The 27,477-nt window shown below is 36.6% G+C and overlaps 1 protein-coding gene across 1 annotated transcript in view; it reads right to left on the bottom strand.

Moving 5' to 3' along the window:
• LOC128077358 (von Willebrand factor D and EGF domain-containing protein-like) overlaps positions 1 to 27,477 on the bottom strand; it is a 287,642-nt gene that overhangs the window by 195,143 nt on the left and 65,022 nt on the right. The window contains exons 21-24 of the mRNA XM_052676473.1: positions 22,827 to 22,885; positions 20,966 to 21,049; positions 18,454 to 18,580; positions 7,878 to 8,034 (exon numbers count right to left, since the gene is read on the bottom strand). The gene's annotated coding sequence lies outside the window, so the exon portion shown is untranslated. The remainder of the gene's footprint in view (positions 1 to 7,877; positions 8,035 to 18,453; positions 18,581 to 20,965; positions 21,050 to 22,826; positions 22,886 to 27,477) is intronic.

Genomic DNA, 27,477 nt, shown 5'->3' with positions numbered 1-27,477 from the left:
AAGAAGCTTTGGGTGCCTGCCAGCTGCAAAGTTTTTGCCTCTTCCGTCTCATCATCTGCCCCAGTCATCTTGTGAAAACTATTGGACTGTTGTTGATTCTTTTGTGTTTAAAGATCCTGGCACTTTCATTAAAGAGTGTCACCAACTTCACTGATACAGTGATTTGATTTACTGGCATAGTGCTGTTGAACAGACAAAAAAACAAGGGTTTTGTGTTTCTGTTTTTGTTGCTTTTAAAATAACCATATACCTTTATGTGGAAATTCTCTTTGAGAAATGAATTGTAGTTCAGTACTTTTTTTCATTTTAAAAACTCAGTTTTTGCCTTGTCTTCTCTCTGATCATAACCAGCAGAACATTGTAATCAGTAAGAAAAAGCAAAACCTCTCAAATCCTTCTGGTTTGGGTTTCATCTTCTCTTGATATCCTGGCCAATCATTTCAGATACAATGGCTTGGAAAATCAGAACCTGTCACTTCTTCCCTGCTTCCCTAGCTCAGCACTCAAGTGCTCCAGCATTACTCAGCAGCTATGCAAGCCCAGTTTTGCTCTGTTCTCATCTCCCTCCTAGCGCAGACAACAGGTACTGAGGTGGAGGCAACACTTGTGTTCATCTGTGTGTGTGCTGCCTCCCAAGAGAGGCTGATGGCTGCCACATACAGAGACATTGCTTATGTATAACAGCTGAAAAACCTCACTAAAATACAACCCAGCAGGAAATGTCAGTGAAGTCATTGTGGCTTACATCTTGCATATTTTAATGGTCACGTACATCTAGGAGAAGCTTCTCCTGATTTGTATAACAGTTAGGAAACCAATGAAATAAAACTGTGAAAGTAGATTGCATTTCTAATATATTTGAATGTCGAACTCCTTGAGAGAGCAGAGAGGCTTGAAATGGCCTGAGTAGGAATCAAAATAAATATGAGAGGGAGAAAAAACCTGGGGTAGCTGGAGACACTTTGAGAAGCACCGCTGCCAGTGCTCTTTCTGCTGCCCTCAGCCCGATTAGAAATGATGCATTTTGCTCTTCATGGTTTCCATATCATACTCAGTATTTCTTCACACCTAAGACTGTTTTAGCTTTTCACTACTGGTATTTTGGTAACAGTATTTGTAACTTGTTTCATATTAAATTGCTATCAGATTGCACTTAAGGCATTTTAGCGTTACTTAGTATTACCACTGAATAATGTTAGTCACTGTAATTACCTAAAGATTCTATATTAATTTTAAATGGGGAAAAGAAAGTCTAATTAAGTTATATGATTAATCATGTCTAATGTTGAAAAAGCTTGTGAATTGCTACTATGCAGCTATTGTGTGTTCTTTGGTATCTTGTGTTTAACAACAACAACCCAAATATCAAAAGCATAAGCTCAAGAGAAGTTAAATGCTCCCCATCAAGAACTGATGACCTGAGATTGTTCAAAAGCTTAAAAAGCTTAAAATTCTATCTGAAAGCCCAGACTAAGTGTATTATAATGCAGATATTGCAATCACATTTTGATTTTTACTATGACATCAGAAAAAAAAAAAAAAAAAGGAATTAGAAAAATCTATAGAAGAGGTAGGAGACTAACTCTTTCATTTGGACAACTTCAGGAGAGGTTTCCAAGCTGAGCTCAGGTAGTGCACTGTGTCTGATGCCTGAGGCCCTTTTTTGTGTGGCCACCTCCCAGTATCCAGAGTGAGATCCTTGAGTCTCCCTGAAAGCCTAGCAGGGAGGAGTGCTGAGACATTGGAAGCATCTCTGAGATGGTACAAAAAGTGTCTTTCTCTATACCTGTCATATCAATGCCACTAGCTGGGAAGGAAATGCCTTCAACTGAGACATTTGTAAAGAAATCTGTAATGATTCTGGGCCGTATTTGCAGCAAAACTAGTCTAGGCAGCACTGCAGTCTAGATGTCAGAAGAGTAAGTTATTTTTTTATGCTGTAAAGGAGCTCAATAAATTAATTTTTGAGCTCCAAATGAATTTTATGGGAGATAAGAACATTTCTAGCTAAAGTACTCTTCATTCTGTTTATTTAGACTGTTTTCACTCAAGCACTATGGAACACTGAATTACACTGCAGCTTAATGTAAATACTGGTCTGATGTCTCATTTTATTCAAGAGTATCATATTGAAAATGATTATGCCAACATGAAGAGACCTAGAAAAAACTCTAAATAATTGTAGAAGTATCTTCCATTTCAACCTCCTGTTGAGTAAGGGTAAATGAGGATACTATGATGGAAATACTGAGACATACTCAGTATACCTGAGACATAACAGGCAAAAAGCTACGTGATGACTTGTTTTTTAATTATGGGAACTAACAGAGTTGCAGCAAGTACTGCTTTGAATCCCATTTACTTTTGGCATAGCCTTGTCAGAACAAGCTCAGCCAGCACCGAGTGCCTTCCATCTGTTTCTGCAAGGAGACTGTGATTTCTAGCTATTCTGTTTCTATTCTCTCTGCAAAGTTTTACCCAGCACTATAATAGTTAAGGAACTTCAAATCACACAGACTTCATGTACCTCTTCTATGCTTTCTAACCTTGATAACAATGACGTGTCCTTGCAAAAATAATACGTAGGAAATTAATTGTATCAATGACCTTTAAGTACAATGTCCGTAACATTTGTGGTACCGTGGTGCACAGTTCTGTGATCGTCAGTGAAGAATCAATAAAAGTCTGACAAACAATTGCATCAGTAAAACAAAACCTGGCTCCAGAAGGAGGGAAATGGAACAATGCTGACTGGAGCCGCATCTATAAACGGTGACAACTTTTGGCTCTGCTCCACCACCTAAATCCACCTACCTATCCACTGAGTTTAACCCCAGTGTGACAAGACATGAAGCCCAGCTCACACAATCAAAAAGACCAGCTAGGGTAACTTTAGTTGATCTGGGAAACTCTAGCAGAGAGAAAAACCAGCCTTAAGCATCTCACAGCCTGGGAAGCGCATCTCAAAAACTATCTGCAGATACCCAGACTGTCATTAAAAGGGCTCCTTCAACCTGTCAAGCTTTAGAAAACAAGAGATAGGAACAAACTTCCAACAGATGTAGCTGTCATTTAAGATTAAAGCAAAAAGCTGGCAGTACAGAACCTTACGATGTGTGCAATCACACACTTGCTTCTACCAAAGGAAATGTTGCAGTACTTCTTAAAATATTTCAGTTAAAAATAAAAGAACAAAGTGTACCAACAATAAATAAATCAAAACACTGAGTAGAAGAACTGTACTGTATGTCCACGCATGTACCTTGTAAGTACCTCAAAGCCCTGTCCTAAAGGTCTGATAATCCCTCAGACAAATCATTTACTTTATGTTTTAGAAGGCAAGTTGAAACAAGAAGGCATAAATTCTTTTGTTGACAAAAGGAAAACATCGTTACTGTAAAGCTGAGAGGAGAATGGAAGTGGGTTAGGAAAAACTGCAACACTGAGCAGTGCTGGGCTAGGAAGGAACAGAGCTTAGCCCAAAACCAAATGCTTAGAAAAGAAGAAAAGAGGGGTGTTCTAGGCAAATAGCCCCCTTTCAGACCAAGTAGCCACCCTGCCTAACACCAGTTTGTAATGCTTTGAAAAACAAGTCTCTTGCTAACCTAGAAATAAGTAATCCCAGTATTAATCTGCACTATGTCCAAACACCACACATATCCTCTTAGCCAAACTCATATCCAAAGTCCACTAATCCAAGTAGAATCAGGCAGTTGAAAGAGAAAAAAAAAATCTTCCTGGAAACATATCTCAACTCTTGCATATTACTCTTCACTAATACAGACAAAAACCTGTAGATTTCTGGTTACATTAAGATTTTGTCAATAATCTTTTTCCTTTTCCACCTATAAGATTTCAAAACATTCTTTTGTGATGCTTTACCTAATGCCTTAACACTCACATACAAAGGAATGTAATGCTGAAATTACCGCTTCTTCCACACACATTACATTTCTTCCCAAGTGAGCAAAATCCTAATTTTTAAGAGCCTACCCAATTATTTCCATTTTAAAAATCATCTTGGCTAATCACTGACAAGCTGCATAGCACAAGAAATCAGCTGAGTGCATATTTTATAAAAGTACTGTATAATCAAACCATTTAAGCGAGCATTTTATATGTCTCAGGACAAAACAAACCTTCGTCAATAAAATTACAAGGCATATCACTATCTACAACAGATGCTTTATTGAATTCTTTAAATGTATTACTCTATTACTATCAGTTCATGTCACTGTTACACTTCAGGTGAAACCTTCTTCAATGAACACTAGATAAAGGATGGACCTATTGCAGCAATAGATTTACTGCTATGGATTTAAGAGGTCCCCACTGTATTCACATTACTTTATTACCATTTAGCACATTCTAATTAAAAATAAAAAGACTTCTTCCCTTTGCCTTCTTCCCCTGTGCATTTCGAAGTGATTTAATTCTAGAGAGAAAGAGCAAATGGCAGATCAAAAGAAAATGTTAGACTATAAATTACCTGCTTCTCTGGACATATGGACTATTCATTAAGTACAAGGTTGAATGCTAGTTTCATTCCTTGCCTGTCAGATATGCTAATTCACCCAAGTCATTTGACACATCCTGTAAAATATTCCCATGCTGTGATTTAGGGAATTACTTCTTAAATTGAAGAACCAGTTCCCAGAGAATCTCTGGTCACATCAGTGGAGAATAGTGGTTATCGCTAGGATGTGATCCCCCTGCTTATAACTTCTAGGAAGGAAAAAATTGGTCTTTCACAGTCCTTTCCTGCCCACTATAGTGTAGAAATGGCTGTGCCAACCTGGTTTTCCAGCATGGCACCTCAGAACTCCCAGCACAGGCACGGGCTGTACTAAGTACAAAGCAGAACTGGGTCAGTAAACAGCCTTCCCTATAGTATGTCTATGGGGAAAGGCTCATTGCCATTAAAAATCTAAAGTTATTAATTTTCTTAGCATTAGGTCCCATCCCCAGAAGCAATCTTAGTGGGGAAGATAGCAAAAACATTGTTAGAAATTGTAATAAGACTTCAAGAAGCTGGTGTTTAGAGTCATAGAATCATCAAAATTGGAAAAATAGCTAAGATTAATTAGTCCAACTAACAACCCATCAACCTATCCTTTTTCTAGGTAAGACTCAGATCTATCCCCATGGAAGTGGAACCAGTTGGGCTCCATCATCTCTGGCAGCATCGTGAAGTATAAAGACAGCCTTTGTCCAGCAGTACTTGTGTTTTGTACTGGTAAAACAGAGAAATTACATTCAAATGGAAAGGGAACTGCAGAAAGAAGCTACTCTGCTGCCATCTTCCAAATGGGTAAATGATAGTGGGCAGCTGATGTCTTTTCTGTATATTGGGAACAGCTGGCCATTAGAACCAGGTAAAGAATTTTGTTTGATATACACAGCCACAAAATGCCTACTTGATCTGAAATAACATCTTATTTAATTACTTAATTAACCCCCCACCCCCTCTTAATTTGTCATATTTATGTAAAAATCTACAGTATGGTAAAATTGTCATTATTCACTTCCAAAGGCCTTGAATACTTATTGCTAGATTTTCTTTAATGTTGATGACTCTTAATATTCATAAAAATAAGAAGCCAATTTGCAATGGATATACTAGGAAAATCCTGCCAAAATCAGCTTAGCCTTCTCAGCAGAGCTGAGTGAATGTAATTTAGCATTCTCCAGCAATCCTTAGCACTTCCCAGGCTTCTTTTCATCAGAGACTTGCCAAAGAATTTTAAACTGCTTGCTTTTTTTCTGACTTAGACAAGAGTCCTGTAGGAAATTAGATTAATACCAGTTCACAATGGAAAACCTTTGCCACACTATCTCATTATTACTACTCAGATCATCATTCACATCATGAATAAAGATGTGGGGTATTGCTCCTGGAAATGTATTATGCTGCTGTGTGTTTAAAGCTACCTTAGCCTCGCTAGGTGATGTTGAAGGAGCTTTATCTATCACCAAACTGTGTGGATGAAGTGAACTTCCAAAAAGCAAATGTTCTCTATTGAAGATTCAGGAGCTGGTGATAGTTCTCTAGCTGGGAACATGGATTGTGTCCAACAGACTCCTTGGGTATGATGGCATGGTGCTCACAAAACAATCTTGCTCCACACCCTCTCTTCAGCTATGCCAGCATTGAAAAGCTAGGACACTAAAGAGTGGATAAGGGAAGTTGTCTTGACCCAGGAATTCTTTTCTTTATGGTCTTTTATAGCATACCAGCACAGAGGTTCATTTTTTTCCTGGCCACTAAATAGGTACACATCAAGGAAAATGAAGTTCAGTCATAGGTTTTGTTGGGTAGTTTACCAAGAAGAGGAGCATAAAGTTAAAATTTATTGTTGAAGGGGAAGTTTGTACACAGTAAGTTTACCAAAAGAAAATTCAGTTCTGTGGCAGAAGAAATTTTCTGCACGTGTAAAACCACTTCAGTCCGTGGGATATAATGAAGAATAGATTATCCAATGTTAACACACAGATGCATGTCACAGAATGGGTTTTAAATACTAAGGAGGAACTTGATTATAGACATTTTTGTTTCCACTGTCATTCTGTGCAAAGTACTATTGATTAATCATGTTGTGGTAGGAGTCACCAGACAATTCTGTTTAAACTTGGTTGTTTTTTGTTTCTTTTTTTCCTGAGGGAAGGAAAAGCAGAGATTTTGCCTAGAAAATACTATGTTATTCTTTGTTCTCCTAAAGAGAGAAATTGTCAGATAGCTGAGAACATGTTCTTTCATTTTATTCTCCATCTTTCAAGGCAGTTCCCAAGACAGAATAGCTTCCTGGGAACTGAACTGTGGTACATGGGTTAAAGTTTATAGAAGGATCATAGATTGCCTGCTTATGACTTTACTCCATTATGAGATTGATGTGCATATGTATAAAGTAAGTTAAACTCTGACCACAGCAAGACTGCTTCATTGATCTTTATTCCCTGAGAGCCACTCGTGGAGTCTCTGAGGGCAATTCCATCCCTCAAATATACATAGCATACCAGAGTGACAGTGGAAGTCTATTGGCTAGTCTCACTAGCCAATTAGTGAGAGCATAATTTGGAACAAAAATATCCTCTTCCAAAGATACTAGTTACTCACGCTGATTGTGATTGCTCTTTCTTTTTCAAGAAGGAAATTGTGCAGTGGTTTTACATAGATTTATTTGTACATAATTGATATTGCGCCTCATTGGCAGTGGGTATTGAAGATTTACAGTGGTTGGAAAGATGAGGGGAGGAGTTGGCAGTTCACACTTCAGTAGACAGAGGTGCTAATCTTAAAATTCAAGCTATATTCTCATAAATATGAAATATGAGGAGGAAGAAGCAATTTGAATTTATGAATAGGGAATAATGTTCTTCTGCTCTAAAACTCTCCTATCATTTGCTATAGCTAGTGATGGAATGGTTTGTTGAATTTTCTTTGAAACTAAAATACAGTTTTAACCAAATCTGAACTTTTTAAACATCAGTCGGATGGCAAGCAATAAAATGTAATTGTCAATTATCAAAATATACCCATAAAGTCATTACGCATCAGTGAAACTGCAGATGGTTTGAAAGCTATCTAAATGCTTCTAAATTTATCCCAATTAAAATAATATACCAATGTAAAAAAAAATAATAATAAAATTCAGTCCTTTAAGGATTCTGAGGGGGGAAAAAATGAAACCAGTATCTAGCTGTCTGTGCTCCATATAAATAAAGCACTAAAGATTCTGAGACAAGAGACCTTAATTGAAGTCCATTAAAATCAATAGAGGAATAAAAACCAGACAGAAATAGAGCAGGAAAGATAACATACCAAGGGAGTTTCAAAGTACTGAGCATACCAAGGGAGTTTCAAAATATCGAGTGCCCACCTGTGATTTCCACTGAATTAGCAGGAGTTATTGATGATCAAGATCTTTCTCAGAAATCTGTCTGCTCCTGGGTTTTGGCATGAAGTCCTCCTCTAAGGACATTATTTCCATGACATCACTCAGCCTATGATTTCACCTCTGGTCCTCCATTTTTCTTCTGTAGAAGGTATAGAATATAAATATGTTATAATGCTGAATTGCACTCTCGTTCTACAGTGCAAAATTCTTCTATCTGCTATTTGTTTCATCTGAAAGGGTAGGGAAAAGTATTTATGTCTGTCCTTGTACCTTGACAGCCTCCAATATCTCTAAAAATATAGCTGTTGTTCAAAAAATACTTGTTTCCACCCCTGTCCTCCCATTGCCTTTGGCTATATTGTTCCTGAGGAGCCTCACTGAAGAACAGGGATATGTTACTGCAGTGCTTGCCATCATGTTCTGAATCCATGAACTGGGCTTCTGTATCAACACGTTTTACCTTTGTTTGTGTTCACTCTCTGCTTTTTAAGTTTCCAGTGTAAAGATTTTCTTCCCAGCTATGAAGAATTCTCTCTTTTTTTGGGTTTTTTTTTTTTTTTTTTTTTTTTCCCATCCAGGGAAATCCATTTTTAAATAATGTGATTCAAAGAGCTGAAGTTTTAAGAAAAAAAATTAAGCAATGTGAGATCTATAACATAATTAAGTGAGATTTTATCAGCATACCTCCGAGGAAATCTTCCCTTATTTTCCTCTGCTCTCTATTAAAATAATACAAGGCAGAAGTCTACAGCATCCCCATGTATTCATCACCAGAATTTACAGTGCTCTGGTACCCAACCGACCCATTAGTGATTATCACTACAGCCATATAGCGCTTATTTCAGGAAGAGAATCATATTTGATTATGAACCATAGAATATATATAATTTTAATATGCTATACTGGTCAGATTATCCAGTCCTTCCTTTCACAGTATAAGTAGCCTCATTTATTTCAGTAGGGCAAAAATTAAGCTAAGAGAAAATAAAAGAGGAAAGGGGTCAATTTAGTAGTTGGGAGGCTGCATAGCCTGCACCACGCTTTTCTGCTTCATTCAAGGTAAACTGCTGTGCTAATTTTAATTCTGCTTGATCAATGCAAAATGTGGGCCAAATGCTGCACTCCTTCCTCATACCAGCAGTCCCACTGAGTCCTAGGGTTTATAGCAGTTTCTGTACTCCATCGGCCGGATGCCATGAAATGAAATAGGATAGTCCATTAATTTATTTTATTGCAGAACTGGCTAACTGATGAGTGTGCCAATTGATGCACAGAATAGAGGAGCTGGGGTGTTAGAAATGCACCTGACACTGAATCTTAGCAAAACAGCTCCATTAAAAAATAAGCACTAATCAATAAATAGCAAAATGTATTTTTTTGGAGGAATATATTCTAATAAGGAATCAGCTACTAAAAAATGCTGTCATAAGTATCATAGAAAAGACTGGAAGTTTTCCCATTTTGAGTAGGATTTTTGGCTAATAAACAAAAGAATCACGATCATTTGGCAGCCACACTTAAAAGAAATTTTAGGTACATCGAGCAAAGTTATGATGTGCTACTGTGACTATGAGTGCATGCCTGGCTCAGAATCTTCTTTCCTTTCATTTGATAGACTAATTAATTCCCATTTATGTTTAAGTAAACGATTATTTGCAGCACTCATTGGCTGAGTTCTTATTGGATAAACATAAACAGAATTTACGGATAACTCTAAACTCAAGTCCTTGGACTGCTGAGAGGACTGTCTTGAGATTTCAGCCTTCAATTCCCAACTTCTTAAAAAGACCACGGTAAGTAATGATGCTCAGTATATCAGCCTGATACTGCTTCTGCACATTAGTGCAGGTTAGATGGTGTCCATAACTCTTGAAGTGCTGAAACCCACAGTAAAAACAAATACCGTCATGAGGCTTTTCTCCCTCAATAAAAACGTTTCCTTAAGTGAAGATGTATAAGCCTATATCAAAAGAACTGGTCCAACTAAATAGGCATTTTCTGAACTCACTTTGGGGAGCAAAAAAAAGAGTAGAGAGGAGCAGGCAGGAATGGGTTATGGTGGCCTGAGCTGCTCCTCTGGCTTTCTTTCCTCTGCTAGCTGACAGAGCATGCGCTCAATGGTGGGCAAAGTTTGATATACTGGTTTGGAAATGTGTACCTGTATATTACCCCAATTAACTAACCTGACATTTCCAAAATATCAATAGGGGTGATGTTTACTTTAGTATTTAAAATCTAAGCATTTACAAGTAATCTTTAGGCAAGGGCATAAAATTAATACTGATGGAATAAAAATCATCATTACTCATCTATTGTATATACTAATCGTGCACAGTCCTTCTTTGGCCAGATTTAAACAAAATGAATGTGGTCTGGAATGATGGGCCCTTTTTTGGAGCAAAAGAATTGTTGAAAGAAAAAGAAAAAAGACAAATAGGTGTTAAAAAAAAAAAAAAAAAAAAAGAAACAAAATCACATTTTCACTCAGAAAAAGAACTAAAAAAATAAAAGGGAAAACAGGTTCTGAAAGAACAAGTGTTCTTAACAGATATACAGACATTTTTAGAGAAAAATCGAGACTATAGGGACATTAAAATAAAAATGGAGCAATTTAATGAAGAGAACAAAACATTTCAAGAGCACTGAAGTACATGTTTTACATAATGAAGAATTCAAAGAAAAAGGAGGAAAAGAATGAATTTTAAATACTGTTTTCAGTAGTAACTATCTTCAAGTCTCTAATCAGAAAAAGGAAGCCTTTATAAAAGAGCAGAGCAATTATGGCTATCAAATGCTATGAGTTCTATTCTCTATCTCTCTATCTCTCTATCTCTCTTTCTTTCTTTCTTTCTTTCTTTCTTTCTTTCTTTCTTTCTTTCTTTCTTTCTTTCTTTCTTTCTTTCTCTTTCTTTGTTTCTTCATCTTTTTAATACTTCCTTTCTTTTTCTATACTTCTTTTATGCTCTCTTTCCCTGTGTTTCTTCTGACATGCACATGCTATCTCTTTTTCACAACTTTTTCAGAGCTTGTTCTTTTTGTCTTTTGACTTCATACAAAACTTCAAAAAATAATTAAAGGGAATGTTGGCATACTGAAAACATGTTTAAAGCAGTCCTCCTGTTGATTTCTTAGTTTGTAATACAGACACTTTCTAAAATTGTATTTGAGGTTCGATCATGAATAATTACATTTAGCATCTGATTAGGTAGCATGACCCCGATGAAAAAATGCATCTCATTACCTGCTAAACTACATTTGGTAGACTCAAATATGTCTTGCAGAAGGCTTGCATGCTAAAGTGCCTTAACCTCAAGGCAAAATAGGAAAATAAGTAGTTGAAAATTCATTATTTTTAGCTGGGCTATGTTTGCTGGTACTACTGACTCTGAAATGAAGCCAACACTTGTATCACCCTTTACAGCCATGGCATTAAATGGAAGATGTCCAATAGCACAAATAAGACCACATTCAACATCTTGCCAGCTGTGACCAAAACCAGTCATTTCAAGATCACACACAGATTGTATGGCCCCCCAGAAAAAAACTCTGGATAACTTTCAATTTTTTTTTTTAAGGTTATAGCCTATCCCTCTTGCAGTTCCTTCCTTCCTCCTTTCCACATGACATATCTTCTTCTTTCTCTGATATATATTTCTCCTGCATGATATATCACGACTGGGAATTAAATTGCTTATATAAAATCACAGAATCACAGAATTGTAGGGGTTGGAAGAGACCTCCAGAGATCATTGAGTCCAATCCCCAAAGGAGAAAAAGAAAAAAAAAAAGCCAATTAGGCAGAAAAGATCAGTTTATGTTAACCTTAAAACCAATCAAAATGCTGGAATGAAAAAATCACAAGGAACTTTCAAAACTCTATCACTGCCCTATATTGTTAAGTAAAGTGATGTAGACAGAAAAAAAAATGCTGTTGTGTAGTTTACAATGCAAAGAAATGCAGAAAGGTAAGATATGCATGTGCCTATTTACATGTTTTTTGGCATAACATATCTTTGGAGACATTTTTGAATGTCACAACACTCCTAAGATTTTCCATACTCAGAACTTTGCAGCATCCCTGTCTGAAAGATTTTTTTTCTCATTTCAAGCCCCTGCTGTTACTGGGGCAAATGAACTTCTTGATTCAGTAGCTCATAACAGCGTCACTGTTTTCATTAACATTATAAATATCTGTGATGCAATATGAAGCCTCCAAAATGATTAATGCCCATTGGCATAATTTCCTTTTCAAGTGAAACCTTAAAAACATTTTCAAAGGGTTGTCTGCTGTCATGTCTGTAGTGCCTAAGTCTTCTGATATGTTCACTTTCACGGCGATACATATTATAGAGGAAATTAAAGGTTTTAGACTGAGCATGAAGACTGTTAGACTGCAAATAATAAACCAAATGTGAATGCATAAGCAAATTAAAATACTGGAATTTTTAAGCTTATCTACAAGTGCTTCTTTCATACTGCTTCTAGTATTTCAAGATTTAACGAGAAGGAAAATAAATTATTTCTTGTAAAAAAAAAAAAAAAAATTCTTGCAAAATTAATTTAAAATAGATCCTAAATGCTTGTTTCTCAGCAAAAATCTGGGTATAATAAATCTGTCGGTATTTTCCTCCACTGGAAGAAGACAAAAATTATGCTGCTTTAGCATTTTCTCAGCCTCTTTTTCCAGTTCATTTGCAGCATCTAAAATCCTCCCAACATAACTCCTATGAAAAAAAAAAAAGGAAAAAGAAAAAAACATAGAAAATGGTTTCTTCCAGATTCTGTGGACAGTACTTTAAGTAAGACTTCTATATTTCACCTGGGAATAGTTTTTGGTCAGTTATCAAAACCAACAATTTTATTCATTTAGAAAACTCATGATTGGTTTTGACATGTAATTGCAAAGGATGCTTCCAGTTGTGTGGCTCCCAGGCTCTGCGCTCTGAATCCCAACCCAAAACATTAAATCTCTACTTTTCCAGTGGGTCAGATGCCATAGTCTTTTCCTGAGGATATCAATTTCCTCGATGTCAGTAAATGAACGAATGAAGACACTGCTGTGTCAAAAATCATTGCTGGATACTGGTAGTTCACATTAACAAAAAGAGAGAAGCTGGCTGGTGATTCCTACAGTTAACCTTCAGACAGATACACATGGTCCTGAGCAAAAGAAAATACCACATAGAGCAAAGCCATAAAGGTAACATCAGAAAGATAAATGTTCCTGGTGGAAAATGATCTTTCACCTCCAGGTCACTGGTTCAAATCCATTCAAAAACTATAAGAATAAGGGAGGTTAGAGGATTAAAGTTACTGGGAGTTTAAGGCTTTAAAACAAAATGGAGCTAATATGTTTACAGTATCCTCTTTTGAATGATAGATATGACCATATTTTCACAGGAAAGAAGGGACATAAAATATGATTGGAAAAATTAACAGTTAATAATGATAACAAAGATAACAAATGATAGTAATAGATGAAGGTAAGAAGAGGATACATATTCCAGGAGATAATCTGAAAAGAAAATACAGGTCAGCAGTAAATGTAAATCAAATAACATTTATAACATAAAAATACTATACAAGCAAGGTCACCAAGCTAAGCACATCAATCTCACTTGAGTTCACACTTGCCAAAATGTTCAAACTATATTGCCACATAGACTGGAATAGAGACGACAGTGAAAGATCTTCTTAAGAAATATTAACATTTTTGAGATATGCCACTGAGCATACACATGAAAGAAACCTTTACAACGTACCCACACGTAATGCTTTCTCTACAGAAAATCTTACATTAAAACACAAAGCTTTCTCAGACTCGTTCTCTTCTAATCAGCACTTACTCTATCCACAACATTTAAAATATCCTTGAGTGAAGAGTTGGTTACAGTACATTTTCCACATTTATATGATTTTCTGTTAGTAAAATTATTCTATGCCAGACCTGTGTAACCTGGGTAAAGTGAATAATGCAAATGCATTTCTGAAGGTCATGCATTTAGTAGTAAATGTAGGTAATAGAGGGACCGGTGTGTAACAATACTTCTGAAGCTCTTCCCGATGCTAAATAATACAGGTTCCCCACATACAATAATCTAAATCACCATTCACTGTTTTGAGGAATTATTCATTTATACCTGCTTTTTCAATTAGCATGATGTTTTACTGTTGAATCTTGAGTTTTTGATGCATGGCTTACTGGATAGACAACAAAACTCAGCATGACAATTAGCACACAAGTATAAGCAGCCGAATCATGCTTTCTGGACAACACAGTGAGTGGTATGCCCTGATGGATGTATTCTCTAGTTTACTTGCAAAAACAACTGTGCCATTTCCTCATGCTGAGTTTCAGTTAGAATTCAAGAGCAAAAGTGGAGAAGTAATTGACAAGATTCCTTCAGCACAGAAAGTTAATTTAATTTGGTACTAGACTGGCTTTTTCAGAAAAAAAGCACCACAACATCTGAAATGGCATGTTTTCTTCTGTGACTTAAATTTTTTTTCACCAATCCTTATATTACCACCTTATTTTTAATGGTTCAGTTATCAAATGAGAAAGAGGAAAATACCCTCCAACCGCTTTGTAATATTCAAAAATAATTAATAACCTAAAATATATTTATATATATTTTTGAAAGAATTGTTCAGCAATAATGGAAACAATGGATTTTTTAATTAGAATTTACCACGGAGGGAATTCTGGCATTTGCTGAGCTTGTCAGATGCCTTGATAACATTTCCTGGTTTTGCTGGTACTTTGTTACATTTTTTTCTTTGGCCTCACTGCTTTATTTCAGAAATCTTTATGTTGACAAAAATATCCACAGCAAAGTGATTTCTCATCTCTCTTCCAGATGTGTTCTAGCTGCCAGTGTCACTGTGCACACTTCAAGAATATTGCTCACTGCTGTTCTCATCTCAATGTGTCAGATCAGGAAGCGACAGAGAAACATTGATCCAATAAATTATGCTTTGGGTACTGGCTCTGTGCTTATATTTGCTTATCACTCACCAGAGGGACTAGCTTATTCAGGTGTAAGCCAGATTTTTGAAGGAATCATCACTGTCTTTCAAAGAGATAGGCCTCAGAAACTGACCACGTAACCCAAAATACTGCTTTGAGGGAATCAACCAGTGGACATACTGCTGAGGAAGGAGCCAACAGTCAACCAGCAGAAGATCAGCAGTTCTAGATTTTATCTAGATTTATTTGAATAGTCTGTACAAAAGCACAGAAAAAATGTAGGGTGGAAAATGGACCAAAAATGGAGAATTATGTGTTTGTGATTCCATATGAATAATAAAAACTAAAGTGGAATGGAAAAAAAGGGGACTAGAAAGATTTGGTAAACTTCATATGAAAAAATGAAGCAGGGATGAAATGAGTCAGGAAATAGCACTATGTGAGAAGTTGTAGTGAATTTATCTCTAAGACAGTGCAATGTTGGAAAAGTAGGAAATAAAGTTTCTGGATAATGACAAAAAAAAAAAAAAAAAAAGCATTGTAAATGCTAGGCATATCTCTGGAAATTACTGAGTGACAAGAGCTTAATGAATTTTCAAAGTCTCCAAGAGAGAAAAGTGCAGAGCTGAAATGGGAGCAGCTCACACATTCTTTCCAAAGGAAACTCAGAGAACTTTCTTTCTGTTTTGCATTAGGGTGCAGCAGAGATACAAATCAGCTCTCAGACCACCTGATATTAAATAAAACAGTGACTTTAAAATTATTATTTTCAAGCACAAGAGCCCTAAATTTCTAACCAGGTGATTTTAATGGAAAATGTACTGGACTACTTCCAGGCATTACATGAAAAATATGTTCCTACATTTCTTCATTAAAATTATGAAAATGTTGCCATTTGGCTAGATCTAAGAAACTTATCCCTAAATAATCCTATTATTCTTTTTCATGATGGTGCACTAGCTTAAAGCATGCATTGAACCCAAGGCAAATCAATACTTGATTTAAAAAGGAACAATGGTGAGTCTTACAATGCACTAGAGGGGTCAGAATCTCTGCATGTATTTTTACAATAGCCATGCATTTCAGTAACAAAATTTCTACTGTCTACTAAAAATGTGTCAAAGAAAAAATATTAGATTGACACTTACCACAGGCACTAAACTGAGCCTGATTGAGGTTATATTAGCAGTAGGTCAGGGAATCACAGAATTGTAGGTGTTGGAAGGAACTTCTGTAGATTGAGTCTAACTCTCTGCTAGAGAAGGTTCCTTATATTAGGTTACATAAAAAAGTATCCAGGAATGTGTTGTATATTTCCTGAGAAGGAGACTCCAGCACCACTCTGGGCAGCCTGTTCCAGTGTTCTGTAACCCTCAAAATAAACAAGTTTTTCATCATGTTGATATGGAACTTCCAGTGTTCCATCATGTGTCCATTGCCCCATATCCTATTACTGGGCACCATTGAAAAAAAGCATGCTCCCATCCACTTGGCTCCCACCTATTAGATCTTTATGAGCATTGATATGATTCCTCCTCAGTTTTCTCCAAGTTGAACAGCCTCACATCTCTCAGCATTTCCTCATATGGAGATGCATCAGGTACCTGGCGTCTCCATAGCTCTCCACTCTCTCTCTATTGGACTCTCTCCAATAGTTCCCCATTCTTCTTGAACTGAAGAGACCAGTTTTGTAAACCCAGGTGATTCTCATTTATGCCATTTTAAATACCAGAATAAACAACCGACCACTTAATTTGGCCTGTTTGTTTCACATCTTACATGATCTAAGAAGTGATAAGTTTTCCCTTCCAAGCATTCCATCACCAAAACTGTTCATTGCAGAGTCTGATCTAATCCTCCCAGGAGTTAATTTCCACTCAGTTCAGCAAAATGATTGAGACATTACATATTTTCATCTTTCATTTATAATACAAGCTTTTGGAATGGATTCCTCAGGATACAGTGGAATTTTCGGCTTTATATTTTTGTGGCTAGTCCTAACTTTAGAGAAATATCATTCAAATATCACAGGATGTAATTTTACTGTTCTGCTTTCTTTTCCTTTTGATAGTAAGTGTGAACATTAAATTGTTGCATTATTAAAATACTATTAAATAAATGTTAACCATCTAGATGATTTCCAGACTGAATAACCCCTTGAAGTCTTTGATGCTATTGACAAAGTCAACCAGTACTTTGGAATTCTTGAAATAAGATTCCATTTTTCTTTCTTGTTTCTTCCTTACATATTTTCTGCTCTCAGACTCACTCTGTGGCCTTTTTAGTGAGCACTCTCCTTTCTGGACATACCTGCTGCTCTGTTCTGCCCATGGAAACTGGAATCCCAAACAGATAGAAGAAACAGAGCCACATTTTTGCCTGCCCAAGACCAGGCCATCCAGCCCCAGTCGTCTTCTGCACTTGCTTTATCTTGCAGATAACTGTTTGTCTCAAATGAGTTTTTTAAGTAGTTTAGTTTTTCTTCTCTTTTTCAGCTATTTTTAAAGGTGGGAAGATTGATTACATTCTCCCCTTTTCTTTTTAGCTGCCATTTGTCACTGTTGTGAAAAACATCAAAACAAAGGCTACTTCTATTAAATGGGAAACACTATAATTCCCATGCAATCTGTCCTTGTATAAGAAAAAGAAGAAACAGACTTCTCTCCATGACTAGGTTTGATTTCCCCACATAAAATCACACCTTAACACATTGCACCCACACGTTTTGCACACGCTGCAAAGTTAGTAAAGTGGCAGAGACTGCAAGTAAATATTTTAGAAACAATTGCATTTGTCTTGTGAATGGCACTCTCTGATTAGCTTTTTTATAATCAATCACACTGATATTTGATTCACAAAACCTCAATTATGTCTCCGTAAAAGCAATTAGATGGAGACCTTAAAAGAGCAGATTAAAAGGTTTGAATACTTGGAGAGAGTAATTTAAAAATATTAAAAGGAAATTACTTTTTAATTTTATGTATTCATCTATTTGTAAGTTAATGAAATTAATGAGGCAAGAAATGAAATGGAAACTCCACAACTTTGCATCACTGTAGTTAGTTTGCTTGCCAGGAGCTATGCCAGAAAAGCCATATTTACAACCAGTTTACAGCTAGAAGTAATAAATAGTCTAATTGTAAGAGCATTTCTATTACATATTTTGCCTCTTTTCTCTCATATAATCTACAAAGGTACTAACTATCTTCCTGAAAGAGCCTCTGCTGACCAGTATGAGACTGAAGCTCTACTGTAAAAGTATATAAAATTATCCCAGTAAAATTTCTCGTCTTTTTTTCCCTTCTGCAAACAATGTCTGTTCAGCTTTCTGTGTCAGCATAGTTTTGAAACAAATCATTTGAGAAACTGAAAGCTGTGACATAAGGACTGTGGAAAATAGCAGTTTTCAGGAGATATGTGTACTAAAAGCGTTCTCTTCCTACTGTTACAGATGGAGAAAAATTTGCTTGCATTTTTAGTTTTAACTTGGAAAAAGCAGTACAATCAAAATAAACATAAGAAGTGGGCTGAAACTTAACCTGCGGTTCCTTTGCTATCACTGAATGCCTGTCAATTTTGATCAAGTACCTGAGCTACAGACGGAGTGAATTCCAGTGACTGGACCACATATTCTCATGAGACAGCTGGGCAGCATCACCTGCTAATAGCATCTTCCTCGGTATTTTCAGGAAAGTTCTTGGTAGGCTTTCATCCTCTGCCATTAAAATAAACAGTAATTTACCACCCCAGCTCTAGGACATACAAATACATATGAAGAATTAATACTTGGAGTGTTGAAGATGCAGAGTGGGATAGTGTGGCAGTTGGATTTAGAGGAATGTGTCTCTGGGTTAGGGTGGCTATGCTAGGAGATAACAAACTCCAAGGACACAATAGTAGAAAGATTTGGATCTGTTAGTCCCTGAGGAGCATTAACAGTAGGTGTGGACTCAGAGTGAAGTGCTGAAATAAAGTAGAAATGGAAACCTATTGAATGTTATTGAAAATTCTTCACACAAATGTTTGAAAGATGATTAAAGGAAACCTTATTCAACTAGATATTAATATTTGATAATGATCCAAACCTCAAGATCTGATTCTGGGTGGACAGAATGGTAATATGAAAGTTAGGTTTTGGAAACAACCTGATGTTTCCTTGTAAGAGTTCACAAGTATCAGTGCTGTGAATGCTGGGATGCAGTTTGGTGTTTCTGTCTATGTTTTCCACTTCTGAAGATGCCAATAAACCTGTCAGAGCTATATTATCTGTTAATCTGTTTAATATTAACTTCAACATTTTTCAAGCTTTCATGCTCATTTCCTGAAGAATTTGGAAGTCAAGCAAGTCTGATATTATTGCTCATAAAATTGGTAGGAGTCACATCACTGAATCTTAAACTCCTTTGGGATTGCACTTAGAGGGAGCAGGAAGAGGAACAAGTGGTGTCAAAATCTGAATAATTGTATCTATGGTAAAAGGGGGTCAGCAGACTGTTTGAAGAAAGTGACATCAGTAGCCTTCAGTTTTTGTGTGGATCAAACTGCAGAGGTAACATTGGAAAAAAGCAGAAAAACACACCATCAGGGCTGGTGTCCCAGATTGATATTACACCAACTGAGAATTCATTTTGCTTTTACTAGAAGCTATGAAATACTTAATTAAAAAGATCATGTTGGCAAGAAGACTTTTTATTAGTTATATCTAATCACAAGCAATTACTGTAGTATTAAACAGGTAATGTACCAAAAGTGTCATTTATTGTTATGAGATTCTATGTAGTTTAATGCTCTGTTTAATGATGATAATAATAATAATTGACAAAGCATTAGCAGGAAACTTGTGAGATCATTCCCCATCTTGTTCTGCATAGAAGGAATCCTCTTGTCCATTTGGGATAGCAAATGACACCATTAAGATCCAGCCTGCCAGGCAGTCACTAAGTTCAGCATTTCACAGAATCACAGAATGGCCAGGGTTGGAAATGACCTCAAGGATCATGGATCTCCAATCCCCCTACCACGTGCAGGTCCACCAACCTCCCCATCCCCATTTAATACTAGACCAGGTTGCTCAGGGCCCCATCCAATCTGGCCTTGAACACCTCCAGGGATGGGGATTTGAGTCTCACATCATCAAACATGAATGCTTTCAAGTCTCTCCACATGAAAAGGAAGTGGGTGAGCACTTTCTGTTTAATCTGAATCAGGTTACTCCACTGGACTTTTCACATCCTCCTAAACCAGAGTGCAGATGGCTTTTGAAGGGCTTCCCATGTTAACATCTTTCCCTGTAAGCAAGGCCAGGAAGTTCTCTTTGCATTAATGTCTTTCTTTAAGATGAACATTTAAATCAGATTTCTGCCTAAGTAAGTAATCCAAAGAGAATGGTTGCAGAGAGAGATGCAGCACTACAAAAGAAGCAAACATTTCAACCCTTTCAGGGGGTTGGAACTTGATAATCTTTAAGGTCACTTTCAACTGAAGCCATTCTATGATTCTATGATTTGCCTTTAAGTGTTCACTCCTTACTTTGGCTGGCATAATGAAGAAACTGATCTGCATTTAACAATAAATGTCTGTAGGTATGTATTTTCTTCATTTTCCCCATTTTACATAAAAACCCTGACCCCCAATAGCCTTTCCCATACGCTGTCTCTCTTCTGCTAAGTAAGAACCCTCAATCTCAATTAACTGTTAAGTTTTCTTCTCTTAGTTTTCTTCTCTTTCTGGTTTCTCAATTGGTCTTTAAGTCTTTTTTTTCCTCTTATTTTAAAATATCCTTTTTTTTTTTTTTTTTTTTTTTTTGGTCTGCCAGCTGAAGCATTTTTTTACATATCTAGCACAGGGATCTTCCCTTCTACAGTTTCAAGCTCCATTTCAAGTTGACTCACAGATTGCCTGCAGGAGGAGTTAAGTGTTGCACTGTGATTTTGCACCAAAACAGTGGCTGTGTTTTGGGTCTGTTGGTGGTCCACCTGCCTGAATGGCCAGCAAGCCTTAAGTGATTTCCATTTCTGCTAGAGAAAAAGATGCCAATGGCAGATTGTATGGTTTGGTGAGTATTAAAGCATCCAATTAAGAGACAATTTCAGAGCCTTACCCAGAACTGATAAATTCTCCTTAAACAGATTCCCTGAGCCATCACTGCTAAGTCAACTGTGATTATACACGGGTAATGGTGTTTCTGTAAGTAAAATAAACAAAAAAGGAGATGACAGTATAGGTAAGATAACAAAAAAAAAAGTTCAAACTAAACAAACAAACAAACAAAAAAACATCAGGATTTAGTGCACATATTTCTCAAGACAGAATTTGGTTTGAGATATTCAAAAAGCTTTAAGCATATGGATAATGCACTGTAGCAAACCAGTTCATTTCCCTACTTGCAACACTGAAATCACAGGCCCTGCTCTGCTGTGAACCTGACCTCAAGATTTTGGACCTGCAAGGTGAAAGACTAAATAATTTTACTGGCAAAAGGCCATTACTATGTACTTTATCCTAGTTTCTTTTGAAGGTTTAAATCTATGCACAGTTTATATTTACTTCAGTGATCTCTGTTATTTTTTTCCTAGAGAGATTTTGATTTCAGTGTCTGCAAGCCAGCATAATATCTTGATTTTCTCACCTACTCAAATTGTCAACATGAAGGCGTGCTTACTTCTCACTGAAATTGACATCATTGCCATTAAATATATTGGCATCTACATGGTTTATGTGTATCAGTGCATCCTTAGATATTTATTATTTGTGTATTTCTCATTGCTGTCTTGTTTTTTCTTGGCAGCAGCTTTCTCACCTCTGCTCATATTGTTGTCTAATACAATTAATCAACAGGAACTACTGTTCTGTACAGTCACTGACTCACAAATATTATAAAAGCTCTGTCATTTGGCACCATGACAATATGAAAATAACAACATCAAAATGTGTTTCTCTTCATCATGCAGTTACTTCTGTGGAACTACAAATACATCTTTTATTCATAGGAAAAAAAAAAAAAGAAAGAGAATGAAAGGATCTTTCTGGTAGAGTTTGATTTCCAGAAAAAAAAATACACTCTGTCTCTCCAATTCCATTTATTCTTCATTTGCTTAATGGATAATTATATCCAGAATATGGAAATGGTAATAACTGAATCTTTATTTCAATGACAGTGTAAAACGAAAAGGGCATGGTTGGGAAACTCTCTGAATCTGCTCAAAAGAAAATAAATTTCCAGTAAATAACAAATTAGCTTTGCACTACAAAATAAAATAAACAATGGATCCAAACTTTATTTTGTAGTTGTAGAAGTATGGAATGTTTTCAAAATGGTAATTTAGCAAATTGGATCCTCTAATTTATTTAATATGTTTCAGGCTGATCTGCAAGTGGAATTACTCATTAACCAAAGCAGAACTGAGAAGTAATAAATTTGAGGAAATACTTAGAATAAGCCTAAGAAAACAAAACAAAATACATATTTTTACCTAAAAAGGTATTTAGTATTAGTGTGAGAAATGCATAGGAAATTCCAGTTTTCTGTTTTCCACTAACTTTTGCAATGTGATCTTAGCTCCAGTGAAATCCATAGCAAAATAATAAAAATAAAACGAAACCCTTGCTGGAATGAAAGCAAGCGCTTTGTGAAATACGTAGCACGTGGCACACTGAGAACTACGACATTAAAAACTGAAACTAATTTTTTTTTGTGCTGCTTTCTTATTATGACCTCTGTGAGCCCTCAGAAACCTTCATCCTACTTTTCATGGGAATTATAAGCACATTTCTGGCTCTATGTTTTTAACCGTTCACCAGAGCAGAAGAAGACACTTATCTCCTTATTTGAAAAACAGAGCTTTGGAGCTATTGTTTGCCCACAAAACAGACATAATATAAGCAATAGCAGCCAAGAACTGGTGTCTTGATCTCTTTCATCCAAAATATTCTGGTTTTTGGAAGAATAAACTATTACTTACTTAGCTGTGAAAGTCCTTCATTTGCAATCCTCTCAGTGCGTCTGATTTTTCTTTGGTCCCTGCCAATAAGACAGGACATTTATATTGGCCAGAATTCAATTGTGATGACAAGGGAATGAGGAAAGTCCTAACCCACTTTACACAGGTCATGATATATTCTCATCAAAGAATAGCATTACTAAAGTAGGACTTACGGTGATTTCTAAGAGGTGAAGAATACTGTGTAAGCGTGAATCCTTGGAGCAATTAAATCCTTCAAAAGGCAGCCATGTAACAGGATTTAATCTAGAATAAGAAGTAAAAGACCTACATTCTTGAGTCACATATAAGATAAAGCTCAAATTCTGCATTTCTTTTCCAAAGAAATTATTTGAAAAATATCCTCTTTATTCAACTGCCAGACCAAAAGCTTTCCAAGAGAATATACTGCTTCCTTTGATCCTACTTTGGCACAGACACAATCTGTTTCATTGTAATCTGAATCCTCTCTTTTGTTTCATGTTCAACATCAGACATTTTAACGAAGAAGAAAAAGGCCCTGTTCTATCCATCACTCACAAATATCTTCTCTGCATCTTTTTACTCTACCTCTGAAACTGGCAGATCTTACAAGCATAAGATGCTGAACATTGCATCTCCAATTTTACTGTGTTCTCTAAAGTTTCCCTGAACTATAGCTCTTCTGTTTGCAAGTCTGTAGTTTGAACCTGTCAAACACTCACCATTGTTGCATTTTGGAATACAAAAGTTCAGTTCTCAATCACTCACACATTTTTGGAGAACGACTTGATTTTACTAGCTCTGAGTTTAAATGGAAACTCAGCTCTATCTCAAGGGTCGCCAGCCAATACATCACAACCGTCCAGCTAAGGTTGCTGCCATGAACTCAGGCCCTCAGATTATTCACCCTGACAACCAAGAAGTCAGGCTTTAAATCTAGGCTCACTGTCATTGACTGCAGCTAGGATTTATGACTAAGCTTCTCTTAAATGCTTATATCAATAAATCATAATTGCTCTTCTGGGACGAGCAGGATTTTGCTATTCAAATTTTTCCACTGCAAAATCAGCTGGCTGCCCTTGACATTTGCATTTTTAAAAAGTTTCACTTATTTTCTTCCTATACTCACAAAACATTAGCCACGCTTTTGAATAATCTACAATAAAACAGAGTCCAGTTTTACACTTGGAGCAATGTCAAGGTTCTCAACAAGGGCTGTTTTTGAAAAACAAACAATAAACCAGCTCATCTTTATGACTAACCACTTCAGACAGGACAAGAAGAGTTTTAGGAATCCTTGTTGCCATATATCCCTTGCTGCAAGGGATAATCCTATAAACAATTATACAGAATTCTAGATATCTTTGTATTTCCTCTTGTATTTTTCTCCACTGCTTATCAATGACCTCAGCTGCTGCATGGAGGTGTTGGTCTATTCTATATAGGCTTTTTATCACTTCATCTTGACAGAAAATCTTTCAGTCATATGCTCCTCACCAAGTTTTATTTACTCGTTTGGATATTATGGACCCTAGTTTTCCTGACTACCTTAAAAGAAACTTCTTTGGCCACCTGGGCACACTACTGGCTCACGTTCAGCTGGCTGTCAGCTAACATCCTCAAATCCTTTTCCTCCATGCAGCTTTCCAGGCATTTTGCCCCAGACCTGTAGCGTTGCCTGGGTTTGTTATGACTGAAGTGCAGGACCCTGCGTTTGGTCTTGTTGAACCTCATCCCACTGACCTCAGCCCAGCTATACAGCCTGCCCAGATCCCTTTGTAGGGCCTTTCTTCTCAGGCAGATCAACACTTCCTCCCAAATTGGTGTGATCTGCAAACTTACTGAGGGTGCACTCAATCCCTGATCCAGATCATCAATAATGATATTAAAGAGAACTCTCTCCAATACTGACCTCTTGGGAGCAGCACTCGTGATCAGCCACCAGGCTGGATTTAACTCCATTCACCAACACATCCTCTGGGTCCAGCCATCAAGCAAATATTACACTCGTCTAAGCCACAGGCTGCAGCTTCTCTAGGAGAATACTGTGGGAGACAGTGTCAAAGGCTGTGCTGAGGTCTAGGTAGAGTATGTCAACAGCATCTCCCTCATCCACCATGCAAGTCACCTGGTCATAGAAGGACATGAGGTTGGTCAGGTAGGACCTGCCTTTCATGAACACATGCTGGCTGGGCTGATCCCCTGGCTGTCTCACACTTACTGTGTGATTTCACTCATGATTATCTGCTCCATAACCATCCCTGACACTGAGGTCAGTGAGAATGAAATCTTTTCTGGGTGCAAAAGCACTGTACATTTTCATTTCACTTGTTCAGATAAACATGGATGAGTGAGTCAGATGGTAATCTTTATTCTTTCTTTTTAAGTATCTAGTGATGGAAGACTTATCAAAAGGCTGAGTCATGCAAATGTGTTTCTGTCCAAAGGTTTGGCTCTTCCAGCACAATTCAGAGTATCTAAAGAGGTATGGATAATCTGCACCCACTTCAGTTGTCTTTATTGTAATGCTCAGAAGTGTTGCAATACTCTCAATTATTTTAAAAGCAATGGTGGAAAGAAACAAGCAAACACAGGGAAATGGAATAATATTTTGACCTAACTGAACTGAAGCCACTATTTCTGTTACAGGAAGAAAGTTTCTTTACAGAAGCCAAAACCAATTACAGTAAAATATACTGCAGTCCATCTTTGACATCAGAAAGGTCTATGGTGAATTTTTATTTTCAGCATAAAGAATGTCTGCTAGGCAGATACTTTATTCTATCATTCTCCATATACAGGAGAGGAGAGGGAGGCACTAAAGGAGAAGGAAAGATGGAAAACAGAGTAATGGTAACAGGATAGAGGAGAACCAGGGCATCTTCAAATATTTAACAAAAAAAATTAACTAACATCAGTGATACTTATCTGGAATTATTAATGCAACATGAAATCATGCAGGACATACAAGGAAAAGATTTAGCATTACTCATTTGAGTGGAAAATGTGTCAAGAAGTGTACTGTCCCTTTTCCCTAGAGAATATGTAGCAATCAGAGTTACTTAATTTTAGAGGATTCTCATATACATTTCTAACTACGTTCTTCCTAGATGAGTGAATGAAACGAAGTCAGAAGTTTACTAAGTATATGAGGAAAGAATAATTAACAAAGAAGTGCAGCCTCTCAGGGGAAAGGAGCTAAAGCAGAAGGAAGGACTGGTCTCGAGCAGACTGTTAGGACACAAGCTTTGGCTGTGCAAACAGGCTCTGACTCTGAAGCAGATATGCACACATGCTAGAACAGGGTTTCAAATATTTTTAGCCCTGGATTGCCTCCACCTTGTAAACTTTCAGTGGGTCTCTGCAGTTCGATCCTTTTTCTTGCAGCAAACTTCCTCACCTTTGGGGAAAAAATATCTAGAGATTATGTTAGGAGAGTGAACACCCTTAGCCCTAGGTCTAGGTCAAACATTGACTTGAAGAAACAATAATTGTGTCAGTAAATTTTTTCTGGCACAATATCTGTCACCTGTTTCAAAAGGGTTGAAGACAAACATGCCCATTCCTCAGCTTAAACAAACCTGGCCGCCTTGTTGTTGTGCTGGCAAGAGGTGGATATGTTTGTTTTCCTTTTTTTTTTTTTCTTTCAATCGTTTTAAAAGATCCTTGTCACCAGGTCTCCAGAACAGCCATTTTAAGCACTGAGCTGTTTGATTGTTTTTATTTTTTTCTTGCCAACTCCTGATTTCTTCTTTGTTTTTAAAGGGGGAATTTGACAGTTTCATTCTGCAGGAGGTGGGACAGCCTCTTTACTTGTGTTCTTGTCCCCCTCCTTCTGGAGAATCAGTGCTTGGGAAAGACATAAACCCTGGGGAATCATTAGTGATTAGCAGTCATATTATTCCATGCAAATATTTGTGGAAGCATTAAGAACAATGTAACTTACTGTATAAGACAATTATATTATTGAAATACATATTTATCCCTGTGGTCATCCGCAGAACTTCTCTCTTATGCATAGTTCAGGATCCACTGAATGCAATGACTTATTCTGCAGGAGCCAGTACTAGTTTAAAGCTTAAATTCAATGCTATTATTAATTGGTTAATTGATCAGGGTGTTTTTTTCCCCTCATTTTATCCATTTCTAAAGACTTTCTGTAATAATTTTTTTTCCATCTTAATAATCTTTTCCATCTTAAATGTAGACTAAGATGGGCTATAAACAGCCTTGAAGTTATTCATTGTTCTCCAAGCAAATTATGAAATCCTGTAGTTTTGCCTACAACACCTCATAAGTAGACCTTGGGATTCATTAATGACTAAAAATCACATACTTGGTAGAAAGAATTTTTGTAAACCTTAGTAAAAAAACCTTATATGTACTTTTCATATTATTATGTAAGAGAATAATGACATAAAATTACCCAGAGTTAAGTGCAATGTAAATCTATCAGCTGAGAATCTGCACAAAAACATGAAGACATATAAAATTCTATAGCCAATGCATTGTTCATATTTTAAAATATTATGTAAATTAAAAAAAAACACAAAAAACTTTATCCATGTCCTCTTAGCCAAGAAGACCAGAGATCTAAAGGCTTGTCTTACAAATTTATAAAACAGTTGTTGTTAACATGCTGATGCAGAAA

The sequence above is a fragment of the Tympanuchus pallidicinctus genome, unplaced genomic scaffold (assembly GCF_026119805.1).
Source record: "Tympanuchus pallidicinctus isolate F22 unplaced genomic scaffold, pur_lepc_1.0 scaffold15, whole genome shotgun sequence".
NCBI lineage: Eukaryota > Metazoa > Chordata > Aves > Galliformes > Phasianidae > Tympanuchus > Tympanuchus pallidicinctus.
The sequence above is the reverse complement of the archived record's forward strand: the minus strand, read 5'-3'. Positions and strand labels throughout refer to the sequence as shown.